General features: G+C 38.2%; 1 long non-coding RNA gene across 2 annotated transcripts in view; it reads right to left on the bottom strand.

The window, feature by feature from the left end:
- The window catches only part of LOC110255532 (uncharacterized), a 450230-nt gene that overhangs the window by 106852 nt on the left and 329083 nt on the right, over positions 1–14295 (bottom strand). Inside the window, exons 5-8 of one of the 2 annotated variants that reach the window (XR_014822317.1) lie at positions 10632–10822; positions 9011–9244; positions 8768–8928; positions 5577–5696 (exon numbers count right to left, since the gene is read on the bottom strand). The exons of the other annotated variant lie outside the window; for it this stretch is intronic. This is a non-coding gene — a long non-coding RNA (uncharacterized LOC110255532). The remainder of the gene's footprint in view (positions 1–5576; positions 5697–8767; positions 8929–9010; positions 9245–10631; positions 10823–14295) is intronic. 2 annotated transcript variants of the gene reach the window in all.

Consider the following 14295-nt stretch of genomic DNA (forward strand, 5'->3'; position numbering starts at 1 on the left):
GTTTGTTTGTATGTGTCTCTTCTTAATTTTAATATAGTAATGAAGTGTTTGTACTTACAGGACCATCAGGCTAAAACACACATTTATGGGAAGGGGTTAGCATACGTAAAAAAACAGGGCAACCACAAGCCAAAACCAAATACTGCATTCGCAAAAAATGAAAAAAAAAAACAAAAAAAAAAACCACTCAAGCAGATAATAACAGGAGACCATCCAAACAAAAAAAAAAAAAAAAAGAAAGGAAGAATGGAGAACCATAGAATCAACTGGAACACGAGGTTCAAAATGGCAGTAAATAATCATCTATCAATTATCAACTTAAATGTCAATGGACTGAATGCCCCAATCAAAAGACACAGAGTGACTGAGTGGATAAAAAGGCAAAAACCTTCAATATGCTGCCTACAAGAAAGTCACCTTAGGACAAAGGATACATATAGATTGAAAGTGAAAGGGTGGGGAAAAATATTTCACACCAATAGACATGACAGTAAAGCAGGAGTTGCAACACTCATATCAGACAAAATAGACTTTAAAACAAAAGACATAAAGAAAGACAAAGAAGGACACTATTTAATGATTAAGGGATCCATCCAAGGAGAGGATGTTACTATCATCAACATATATGCCCCAAATATAGGAGCACCCAGATACATATAACAAATATTAACAGACATAAGGGGAGATATTGATGGGAATACAATCATAGTAGGAGAGCTTAATACCCCCCTCACATCAATGGACAGATCCTCTAGACAGAAAACCAATAAAGCAACAGAGATCCTAAAGGAAACAATAGAAAAGTTAGACTTAATTGATATCTTCAGGACACTACATCCAAAAAAATCATTCTACACATTCTTCTCAAATGCTCATGGAACATTCTCAAGAATCGACCACATATTGGGACACAAAACTAACCTCAATAAATTTAGGAGCATAGAAATTATCTCAAGTATCTTCTCTGATCACAATGCCATGAAATTAGAAATCAACCATGGGAAAAGGAAAGAGAAAAAACCTACTACATGGAGACTAAACAACATGCTACCAAAAAACCAACGGGTCAATGAGGAAATCAAGAAGGAAATTAAAAAATACCTTGAAACAAATGATAATGAAGACACCACCTCTCAAAATCTATGGGATGCTGCGAAAGCAGTGCTCAGAGGGAAATTTATAGCAATACAGGCCTTTCTCAAAAAAGAAGAAAGACCCCAAATTGACAACTTAACCCTCCACCTAAACGAATTAGAAAAAGAAGAACAAAAAAGACCTAAAGTCAGCAGAAGGAAGGAAATTATAAAAATCAAAGAAGAAATCAATAAAATAGAGACTCAAAAAACAATAGAGAAAATTAATAAAACCAAGAGCTGGTTCTTTGAAAAGGTAAACAAAATTGACAAACCCCTGGCCAGACTCACTAAAAAGAGGAAAGAACCCAAATAACCAAAATTAGAAGTGAAAAAGGAGAAATCACAACAGATACTGCAGAAATACAAAAAACCATAAGAGAATACTATGAACAACTATACGGCAACAAGTTTGACAATCTGGAAGAAATGGACAATTTTCTAGAATCTTACAGCCTGCCAAAACTGAATCAAGAAGAAACAGATCAACTGAACAGACCGATCACTAGAAATGAAATTGAAAAGGTCATAAAATCACTCCCTACAAATAAAAGTCCAGGACCAGATGGCTTCACAGGTGAATTCTATCAAACATATAAAGAGGAATTGGTGCCCATCCTCCTTAAACTCTTTCAAAAGGTTGAAGAAGAAGGAATACTCCCAAAGATATTCTATGATGCCACCATCACCCTCATTCCAAAACCAGACAGAGATACCACCAAAAAAGAAAACTATTGGCCAATATCATTGATGAATATAGATGTAAAAATTCTCAACAAAATCTTAGCCAACCGAATCCAACAACATATCAAAAAAATTATACACCATAACCAAGTTGGGTTCATCCCAGGTTCACAAGGATGGTTCAACATACGCAAATCAATCAACGTCATACAATACATTAACAAAAAAAAAAGTCAAAAACCATATGATCATCTCAACAGATGCAGAAAAAGCATTTGACAAAGTCCAACATCCATTCATGATCAAGACCCTCGCCAAAGTGGGTATAGAGGGAACATTCCATTTATGATAAACCACCGCAAATATAATCCTCAATGGGGAAAAACTGAAAGCCTTCTCACTCAAATCTGGAACAAGACAGGGATGCCCACTCTCACCACTGCTCTTCAACATAGTTTTGGAAGTCCTAGCACAGAAATTAGACAAACAAAAGAAATAAAAGGCATCCATATAGGAAGAGAAGAGATCAAACTGTCACTGTATGCAGATGACATGATACTATACATAGAAAACCCTAAGGACTCAACCCCAAAACTACTTGAATTGATTAATAAATTCAGCAAAGTAGCAGGATATAAGATTAACATCTGAAGTCAGTTGCATTTCTGTATACCAGCAATGAAATATTAGAAAAGGAATACAAAAACACGATACCTTTTTAAATTGTACCTCACAAAATCAAATACCTCGGAATACACCTGACCAAGGAGGTAAAGGACCTATATGACGAGAACTATAAAACTTTAATCAAAGAAATCAAAGAAGATGTAAAGAAATGGAAAGATATTCCATGTTCCTGGATTGGGAAAATCAATATTGTAAAAATGGCCATACTACCCAAAGCAATCTACAGATTCAATGCAATCCCTATCCAATTACTCAGGACATTTTTCACAGAACTAGAACAAACAATCCAAACATTTATATGGAACAACAAAAGACCCAGAATCGCCAAAGCAATCCTGAGAAACAAAAACCAAGCAGGAGGCATCACTCTCCCAGACTTCAAGCAATATTACAAAGCCACAGTCATCAAAACAATGTGGTACTGGTATCAAAACAGACAGATGGACCAATGGAACAGAATAGAGAATCCGGAAATAAACCCTGACACCTAGGGTCAATTAATCTTTGACAAGGGAGGCAAGAACATAAAATGGGAAAAAGAAAGTCTATTCAGCAAGCATTGCTGGGAAACCTGGACAGCTGTATGCAAAGCAATGAAACTAGAACACACCCTCACACCATGCACAAAAATAAACTCCAAATGGCTGAAAGACTTAAATGTAAGGCAAGATACCATCAAACTCCTAGAGGAAAACATAGGCAAAACACTCTCTGACACCAACATCATGAATATTTTCTCAGGTCAGTCTCCCAAAGCAATAGAAATTAGAGCAAAAATAAACCCATGGGACCTCATCAAACTGAAAAGCTTTTGCACAGCAAAGGAAACCAAAAAGAAAACAAAAAGACAACTTACAGAATGGGAGAAAATAGTTTCAAATGATGCAACTGACAAGGGCTTAATCTCTAGAATATATAAACAACTTATACAACCCAACAGCAAAAAATCCAACCAATCAATGGAAAAATGGGCAAAAGACCTGAATAGACTGTTCTCCAAGGTAGATGTACAGATGGCCAGCAAACACATGAAAAAATGTTCAACATCCCTGATTATAAGAGAAATGCAAATCAAAACTACCATGAGATACCACCTCACACCAGTCAGAATGGCCACCATTCATAAATCCACAAATAACAAGTGCTGGAGGGGGTGTCAAGAAAAGGGAACCCTCCTGCACTGTTGGTGGGAATGTAAACTGGTACAGCCACTATGGAGAACAGTCTGGAGATACCTTAGAAATCTATACATAGAACTTCCATATGACCCCGCAATCCCACTCTTGGGCATATACATCTGGACAAAACTCTACTTAAAAGAGACACATGCACCCGCATGTTCATTGCAGCCCTCTTCACAATAGCCAGGACATGGAAACAACCCAAATGTCCATCGACAGAGGATTGGATTGGGAAGAGGTGGTATATATACACAATGGAATACTACTCAGCCATAAAAAAGAATGACATCATGCCATTTGCAGCAACATGGATGGAGCTAGAGAATCTCATACTGAGTGAAATGAGCCAGAAAGACAAAGACAAATACCATATGATATCACTTATAACTGGAATCTAATATCCAGCACAAATGAACATCTCCTCAGGAAAGAAAATCATGGACTTGGAGAAGAGACTTGTGGCTGCCTGATGGGAGGGGGAGGGAGTGGGAGGGATCGGGAGCTTGGGCTTATTAGACACAACTTAGAATAGATTTACAAGGAGATCCTGCTGAATAGCATTGAGAACTTTGTCTAGATACTCATGTTGCAACAGAACAAAGGGTGGGGAAAAAATGTAAATGTAATGTATACATGTAAAGATAACTTGATCCCCTTGCTGTACAGTGGGAAAAAAAAATAAAGATGAAAGAAAGAGAGAAAGAAAGAAAGAAAGAAAGAAAGAAAGAAAGAAAGAAAGAAAGAAAGAAAGAAAGAAAGAAAAGAAAGGAAGGAAGGAAGGAAAGAAGGAAAGAAAGAGAGAAAAGGAGGGAGGAAGGGAGGGAGGGGCAGAATGGGGAAGCATTCAGTTTAAGTTGGATCTACCCTAACAGTAAGGAAAGGCTTTCCCTAATGTTTTCTCCATGGCAAAGTAGAGACAAATAACTTAGTGTTTTTACCACATTGAGATTTTGATGAAAGAAACTGGAATTTGGAATCAGGCAAATCCTAAATAGAATCCAGCAATCAAATTATTAAACCCTGTCTGAGCCTTAATGTTTTCATTTTTCGATTGGAGGTAATATCTAATGCGTATGGGTTTTGAGGTTTCTATATGAAAATGCGTAGGAAGGCAGTGAGGACATGTCCTGTTACACAGGGAACACTGGATAAATAACAATTTTTTCTTGAACTTCCCATATTTGGGTCATAGCACACTCCCGTATTATTTTCTTTACATCATTGGCTTATGAATATTTTAGGAAAATGCTTGCTTTATCTCAACCATTTATGCCATTTATAAAACTGAGCCAACTCAGACAGTGTTTCCTTAGGTTTCTTCAGTCTAATATTTCTCCGAGGTATTTTACTTAAGATTTGAATATCAGCCAGGCATTAGGAGATATTCTGCGGTCGTTGGTTTTTTTAAAAGTATTTTTCATTTCAAAGTTGATGATACAGTTTTGCAACAACAAGAATTTATGCTCTTACATTTTCCTTAATATAACCTGGTGGCTATCCGGACTTTCTCGTTTGGCCATTACACACATACTCAGAAGATACACGACATCACTGATATTACAAGGTCTCTAAGATTTATTTTGCCTTTGTATTTCTTTCATGGTATTTTAGAGTTTTTCATAACTTTGTTTTATCCTCTAACAATCAAAAGTAGTAAAACAGAAACTAAATTCTCATATAGAAATAATTTTCCAGTTTGCTAATGTGGGTAAAAACCAGAATACTAGTAGCAAATCCTTGTTTGATTCATTCATTCACAAGCACTAACTGAAGGACTACCATAGCTTAGAAATAGAGCTTGCTGCATTCAAATATGCAGGAAAATGGTAATATAAGGCCCTCAACAAATAAGTAATCTATGACAGCTTCTATTCAGGAATCAATTATATACCTGATGGCTGCATAACCCTCTGTCTGACAATTCTTATGAAGGCACCAATGACCACATCTTGATAATCATTTACACTACTCATGTCTGCTCTGCATGACATACATTCCTTATATTTGGCATCTAAAAAGAAAAGCAAAACAGTATGACATTACCTATAGATTCAATGGTTAATTTTGTATTCCATCATTCTTATCTTCATGAGGTTATCTTCCCTGGTAGCAGTGCTACTAGAATTATATTGGCACGTGTCCAGTGACAACTTTTGCATTTGTTTGTTTGTTTGTTTTTTAGGGCCACACCCCCGGCATATGGAAGTTCCCAGCCTGGGGGTCGAATTGGAGCTGAAGCTGCTGGCCTATGCCACAGCCACAGCATAGCTAGATCCAAGCTTCATCTGGTTACCACTGAGCCACAACAGGAACCCTGCATTTGTTGACATAGTTTTTTATTTGTCATTTACATCTCGTTTCCATTTATATCAGTCCATTTACTTAAATTACATACCCTCTATACTGTGACAGAGATCATTATCTCCTAAAAAAAAATGTACTTTCGATTCATCCTGGGCATATGGCTATACTATATATCCCAGCCTCCACTGGGGCTGAGTATGACCCATGTACCTGAGGTCTAGGCCTGACCTGTAAAAACATCTACAACTGGCCTCTTAAAAGCCTTGCATATACACCACCTCTTTACATCCATGTCTTAGTTATATGCCACAAGATGTCCACAGGGATGCTCAGGATGGTCTTAAAAACCACGTAACTAAAAACACATCAGTGCCACCATATGCCTGGGCCGCTTAATTTCTTCATGGAGGAGAGATGCCCTACTAAATGTATTTCCCTGGACAAAAAAGAGTTTTCTTGCCATTTAAGCCACTTTACTTAGCAATTACTTGTTCCTACAATCTAACCTACCCTAGTTAATATGCCTAATTACACAAATGTCTACATTACCTTGGCCATTTGAAAATCAATTGGTCATCTAAGTGTGCATCTATTTTTCAACTCTATACTATTCATTGATCTATATGAATTCTTACCAGTACCACAATATTGTGTTTACTGTAGCTCTATAGTAAGTTTTGAAATCCATTTGTGCAACTTCTCTAATTTTACTCCTTTTCAGAAAATGTTAAGCTATTTTTTTAATGCCTTCTGAGAATGTACAGAATATCTAGGACAATTTGGGTAAGTCACTATCTTGAAATGAGCCTTTAAATCCATGAAATAGTTATATGTGTGTGTGTGTGTGTAGGTATGTATGCATGAAGCAGGGAGACCAACGTGAGTATGAAGGGAAGATGAGGTTGGACATGTGGACATAGTGAAAAATGTTTTGTGGAGGAGAGTCTTGTATATGAGGTCATAGAGTTCAGATTCCATTCAGTAGGTAATAGGGAGATTTCTGCTTCTTCCTGAGCAGGGGCACAATGTGATAAATATGCTTGGTGGAAAGAGATAACATTAGAGTAGCATGCAGTGTAAATGGAGAAAAGAAGATGCTTGCAGCTTTTTCACTGATTCTTATAGGAGATGACAGGACCAGGCCTGGCATGCTGGCTGGGTGGAGTGTAGAGAGAAACCACAAGGGTTGAGACCTATGGGTAGAATGCTAGCATGATTCCTTTCCTCAGAGCTTCTAAAGGTCAACCCTGCACATCATTCAGGATATATCCCAGAAAATAGCATCATCCCAGTGCTTAAGGCAAGTGGAAGCCAGGATAATTTCAAGAACATTTCTGTGCTTTCTTATAATCATTCTTTTTCTTTTTCTCATGCCAAAGATGCCTCACTTTTCATATGGTGCTTGTTTTTCAGCATAGAGGCCAGAAAATAATTAGGGGGTATGCAGTCTCTGCCATGTGTTTGTCTAATGCTCTTAAAAGGGAACACATTTCAAAGATCCCAGCATTCTTTGTCTCTGCCATACTTCTAGCTCCTGTCTCTCTGGTACTTCAGTTCAAGTTGTATCGGTTCTGCCTTCTTGTAGGAATTTTCAAAGAAAGACACTTCTATCAACACCCTTTTCTCCTGCTAAATGAATATCTAAGATGTTATTTTCTGGCAGCTTATCTGATGGTGCTGAGATCAGAGGCACTGTGATTTTCAGCAATAGGAAGTCTGATCCCAAGATGACATACAGTAGGGCTCCGACTTCAATAGAATCCCCCTGGTGGCACACTGCCAGCTAAGCCAGCCTCATCTGAATCCCTCTCAGCACACTGCCTATACTCCCTCAGCAGTTGTTAACATCAGCAATATTCTCTCTCTCTCTCTCTCTCACACACACACACACACACACAGACTTATATGGATGGGTAGGCTAGAGGGCAAAATGATCTCTTGGAATCCATGGATGGATAATATATACTAATTAACATGGACTGAGTCATTTAGTTTTGCCCTCAATGGGCCATCATTTTTGAAATGCTCACCAATCAAGAGCATAGACACTTCTTCTGGTGAGAGAGAGCTGTGGACCTGGCTAACCTGAGTATTGGCCTTGGTCTGTCACCGCCCTACATTGCCATCATCATCATCATCTTTGCAACAGTTATTTTGCTGCATACACAGGGGTAACCTCAATTTTATCGAGGACTGTTTTTCAATACTACATCATAAGGGAGCCTGCCTATTTAATATGAACCTTCAGGTAGGTCGGTAATGGAGCCACCACTGAAGCAGGGAACCACCATGTATATGAAGGGATGGTGAGGCTGGATAGGCATATATTGATCTATGAAAGAATGTCCTGAACACTGGGCCCTAAATAAAGAGATACAAGAAGGCTATCTGTGATTTGTTAAAGATAATCAACAAAGTAAGGTGGTATCAGAGATAATTTCCATTTCACTTCTGCTCACATTCTCTGATCTACTCATACATCAGAATGGGGAATCTGAATATCAAGTAACCCAAACCACATTACACCTATTGGGCCTGATCAGTAATATTCTCTCTTATGGGAATTTGGAATAGAGATACAGAGATTAAGGAGCTATAAGCTGAAAAGTCCTGTACTCAAAGGAACCACTTCTAATTGACCCTAAAAGCGCCATGGGAAAGCACAAGAAAAGGGGAAAATCCAGGCCACAGAGAAAGCAGTAAACAGATGTGCAGAGAAGGACAAGAGTTAAAAAATCACACAGTAAAACAAGAAGCAGAGATTCTGTGAAGCTTTACCATTCCTCCAAGGACTAGTAATGCCTGGTACAATTGGGTACCACTGGTAACTGTTGGAATAAAGCCCTCTTCACCTGAGCTTCTTCACAAAGAAAAATTCTGCCCCTTAAGAAATAAAATTCCTTAACGAAAGGGGTGGCCTTGAATTTTATTAGTGGACTCTGTGGAAAAAGAGAAAACCATGAGAAACTAGTCCTCCCTTGGTATTATAAACTCCTGAAGAAAAGAATCATATTTAATTACCTATTATATTTTTCCAAATGTTTAACACAATGCATGATGCAGAGTAGTTGCATGATCGATATTTGTGGTTGAGATTAGTTGTTTCTTAGCCACTGAGGTGGGTATAGGGAGGAATGAGGACCAATCAGTTTTAAGTGGCTTACTTCCAGGTTGAAGAAGCTGAGGGAGGTTTTGAAGCCTGGTGAAAACATCCAGCAGGGCAGGATCTGTACCTCTTTTTTCTTTATTCTTCTTCTTTTTTTAAAAAAAAATTAAAGTATAGTTGATTTACAATGTTGTGCCAATTTCTGCTGTACAGCAAAGTGACTCAGTCATACACACACACACACATATATATACATATAATTTTTAATATTATCTTCCATCATCATCTATCCAGGAGACTGGATGTAGTTCCCTGTGCTCTACATAGGATCTCATTGCTTATCCATTCTCAATGTGACCTCTTTCTTTCTTGAAAGAACACCTCCTTTTACATGTTGCTGAGCACAGGGAAGCACTCAGGGAGTAAGTTTGATCTGTGACTGACTTTAGGATGCACACCAGGGGTCAGTTTCTCTCTGGGTGGATTATTTCCTGAAACACTTCAGAAATGGGCCACTGCTCACCACCTCTACTGCTCTACCCTCATCCAAGCCACCATCATACTTGCCCTCCTAGGTATTCACAAGGCTTCTCTCTCCATTTACTCCACTTTCCACTCAATGCCTTCCTCTCTAGAAAGCACTCCCTATTCACACAATCAAACTTATCACCCCATTATTTTATCTCCTTTTACCGTTTTATTTTTCTGCAGTGTACTTATTGCTACCTCATATTCCATATGTTTATCAGTTAAAATAATTGTTTTTCCTAGTAGGATGTATGTTTAATAAGAGCAGAGAGCACTCAGTTTTATTCATTATTATAACCCCAAAACCTAGAATAATGACTGGGACATTATAGGTGCCCAATAAATATTTGCTAAATAAATAAATGGATGAATGAGAGATTTTAAGGAACCAAAAGGTCCCTGAGGAAAGAATCCACATCTAATTTATCTTTGTCATTCTTCCTGCATTGATACAGGACTTTGTACATAGTAGGTGCTCAATAATGTTTATTATTACATGAATTTTAGGCATGCATACTTCATACTATGCATTGCAAATTCAATTGCAAATGAATTGCAAATTCAATGAGCAGAGACCTTGTCACAGTAATGCTTAAGTGCTGGGTCATGTGTATGGCTTTTAAGTTCCATGGAGAACAGTGAATTCTTTATTCCGCTTGAGAATAACAGCTTATATACATCTCCTGGACGCTTCAACAGAAAAGTATTAAATAATTGTAACTGAGAATGGCTCAAAGTACATGCTTCTCTTTTCCATCACCAGATCCAGTTATTCCTTTCCTTTCTAGAACAACATGTATGTGGGAAGCTCCTGACAAACACGGTCACATCATTGTAATCTCATCTTTCTTTCTTGGCATGTGTTGTCCCCAAGGTTTGATGGCTTATAGGCTATTTCACCCACCACCTCCAAACTCCCACCTGAGAGGTGGGAACTTTGTTACTCTCACACCAGAAAAATAAAGGAAGTAATAATTCTTAAAGCATTGCTAGGGCAGAAATTCTCACCTTGACTGCCCATGAGAGTTCCCTGGGAAACTTCTAAAAGTTCCAGTACCTGGGCTGCACCCAGTCCAATTAAACCAAAACCTCGGTGGGCAGAGCCCAGCCTTTGGTATTTTTTAAAGTCCTCTAGGCAATTTCAGTGAGCAGTTGGAGTTGAAAGCCATTGGAGAAACTCCTTCCTCTGGAGGGCTTTTCTAGGATTCAGCAAAACATAGGGCCATTTAATTCAACTTTCACACAGTCTGATGAGGAAACAGAGATTAACTTTCCTGAACAACGATGTGACTGTACCTCTTTTGACTTCCAAGCACAGGCTGCAGTTTTCCCTTGCATTTAATAGGTTTATATTTTTCCATCAAACACATAGGCCCTGTAAACCACAATTATGGCTACAAATAATATACATGCATTATGAGAACTGTACCCTATGGATAATCTCTGTTTTCTTCTCCTTATCTCACACTCCAACTATACCTTTCCTCTCTTTCTTTGAAGCACAGTTTCTAGCTCTCTCTCTGTAAAAATCTGTATCCACATCAAAGACAGGATTATTGGTCTAGCTGGAGATAACAATGGGAAATTCATGAAATTTCTCCTCAGGGTCTTAGAGTAGATACTGTTGAGACCCCACCCCTATTCCTTCAACCCACCTCTGAGAAGGTGGGTTGTAGGTACCATCTGGCATTGATGGTGATATACCCCTGATGCATGCATCCTTCTACTTCTGGCCTCATAAGGTTTTCTGCAGCACCACAAGAGTTTAGGGTATGTTGGCAGTATCAAGGATCCAATGTCTCCAAAGGCAACTTGAACCAATAAATGGTGAATAAACCTTAGTTTCTCAAGCCCTCATTCTGAACCATATTCAACATGATTTCTCAGAATCTCCCCAGTAGGACTGAGTTTCAGTTGCCATAGCAATAGCCCCAATAACCAATGCATTCTTTATTATCTTCTCTCCCTTCCCTGTGTCACTATCCTCACTCTTTCTCTTAGACCTCCAAGGATGACTTACCAATAAACTACCTGGACCCAAGGTCTTACAAGCTTTCTTTGCATTTACTAGCCATGCTGGAATAAAGAAGGTGGAGAGAACTGTGGTCTTTAAATTAGAACATTTTAGGGCCAGATTATATAGATGATCAGCTCCTGAAAGCAGTTAGAACCTCCTCGTGCTTGGAGCTTAGTATGAATTCCATACTCACCATGGACACAGTTCTTCAGAAGTGAGTATCTATTTCTGAGTCAATAGGAATGACAGCGCAGGGCCAATTGCCTACTGTTCTTTGTGACAAAGACCATTTCTTAAGCTATAAAAAATGGTAAATTGGAGTTCCCGTCGTGGCGCAGTGGTTAACGAATCTGACTAGAAACCATGAGGTTGCGGGTTCAATCCCTGTCCTTGCTCAGTGGTTAAGGATCCATTGTTGCTGTGAGCTGTGGTGTAGGTTGCAGACACGGCTCAGATCCCACATTGCTATGGCTCTGGCGTAGGCCAGCGGCTACAGCTCTGATTTGACCCCTAGCCTGGGAATCTCCATATGCTGTGGGAGCGGCCCTAGAAAAGGCAAAAAAACAAAAAAACAAACAAAAACGAACAAACAAACAAAAAAATGGTAAATTGCTAAGCCTTCTCAGTGACAAGGCCGAGGTCCTGCTGTTTACTGAGAGCCTCAGTTAAACAGTACTTTGCAGCTCAGTCTGGTACCTAGAAGCCAGCTCCAGAACAGTCAGTTGTGTAAAAGTCCATGGTGTTTATTTATAATAATTATAAGTTCAAACACAGATGTTTGACATTTATCATATTGAATATCTGAGATATCATCTTATTCCCACATTTTACCCTAATAAAAATCTTTATAATCACATCCTCATTCTAAAAAAAATAATAATTTGGAAAATCTATCTGGTACTGATGAAGATGTGGAGAGATAGGAACTTTCCTACTCTGGTAGGAATATATTCCACTGGAGTAATTTCTGGAGAGCAATTTGGTAATGGCTATAAAAACTGTGCAATCGTTCCTGGATTGAGGGAAGCAATGATACAAAAATTAAATAGAGGGAAGGTAGTGCATTGGAAGGAATGTAGATCTGAGTTAAATATGACTTCATTGTGTGACCCTGAATACATCATTTAGATAATCTCTCTGATCTTCACCTCCTTCATCTCTAAAACAGGAAATGTAATCCCTAGATTCCTCATTAGTTTTGAAGTTTAGAGATAACCCACACAAAGCACTCATGGTAGAGTCTGTCACTTTTAGCAGGACAAGTCAAAGGGGAGGGAATTTTTGTCCTTAAAGAAAAAAAATGTGTGGTGAAACCAAGGCTGGGTAGAATTTAAGAAAATTCTAAAGTTATTACCATTGTTGTTGGAACTTAAAAATCCTGTGGGGAAAGATTTGTGCAGGAGGATGGATATTTTGTATCTGTTTGTGACAGCCCTTATAAATATTTTTATTTTCTGAAATAAAATGATGAAAAAAATCCTACTAATTAGACATAATATACATAAGAATCTATATATCCTAAATTAATATATTATTAATATCTTATATCTTGCTCACCAGAACTTTATGAGTATCCTCATCTGTAGTTTCAATAAAAATGTTTTAAAATTCATTTTGGCCTGTGGCAGAAAAAATACACATCCTAAGACTAGGAATTTTGTTTCTAATGTCTTCTGATTTTTGGTTACTTTGATTATTGTTGCTATTACTTTGTCTAATCCATCATTCAAATATCCAATACCTTTCTGATTTTATGTCATGAATCTCTGACTTCTATATTCTAGAGTTAACAAAATCCTAAAAGTCAAGAGTAACTTGGATGCTTGATATGGGAAAATGTTTGCGCAAACAATATTTATCTACCCTCCCCCAGTACCAACATAGGTCCAGGAATTATTCCAAACTCCCTCTCTCAACATCTAGAGTTATAAATTCTCAATTCAACCCATGTTAATTGCATATCAGAGAAAATTAGAATAGCATTTACTTATAATATGGATTTACAAGCAACTTACCTACCCCCATCATAAATACACACACAGACACACACATACACCAACTTGCTTAACATTGATGGAATGTCACATGTTCTGGTAGACTCTGTACCAGTTAGGGTTCAGACAGGGAGGCAGAAGCATTGTGCTTGCTATGTTTTAAGCAATTTATGAAACCTTTATACAATTATGGGAGTTGCTGGGAAAGGAAAGGTCTAGAAGGGGACGCTGCTGATTTAGAGAAAGTAACTAACCAGCACACCCCCACCCCTCAAAGTTCTAGTGCAGGTAGACAAGATGGGACACTACAGGAAATATGAGAAGCTAAGTATGACTAGTAGCAGAAGTTTTTAAGAGCTGTGATCTTTATGTAGCTATTATTTCTGTAGGTCCACAGCCAAGCATCTGGTGATGTTTGGCTAACAGGCTTAGCAGTTGGAAAGAAGAGTTGGATGCAGAGCAAGAGAGAATGAAGACAAGCTGGGCATCTCCATGCATGTTTGTTCACCCTCCAAATCTTGCACAAACTCCTGCTTTGGCTAACTATAACCTGTAATCATTCAGGAAAGGAGATTCTTGGAAATTCATTGACCAGATTAACCAATCCAAATAAGTCCATATCTTGTCAACTTGTTGGCCATATAAGCCTACTTTAACCACA

The sequence above is a fragment of the Sus scrofa genome, chromosome 1 (genome assembly GCF_054392235.1).
Source record: "Sus scrofa isolate SSC_HxYL_T2T_F1_AM1 chromosome 1, Sscrofa_HxYL_maternal_Yorkshire_Landrace_v2.0, whole genome shotgun sequence".
Classification (NCBI taxonomy): domain Eukaryota; kingdom Metazoa; phylum Chordata; class Mammalia; order Artiodactyla; family Suidae; genus Sus; species Sus scrofa.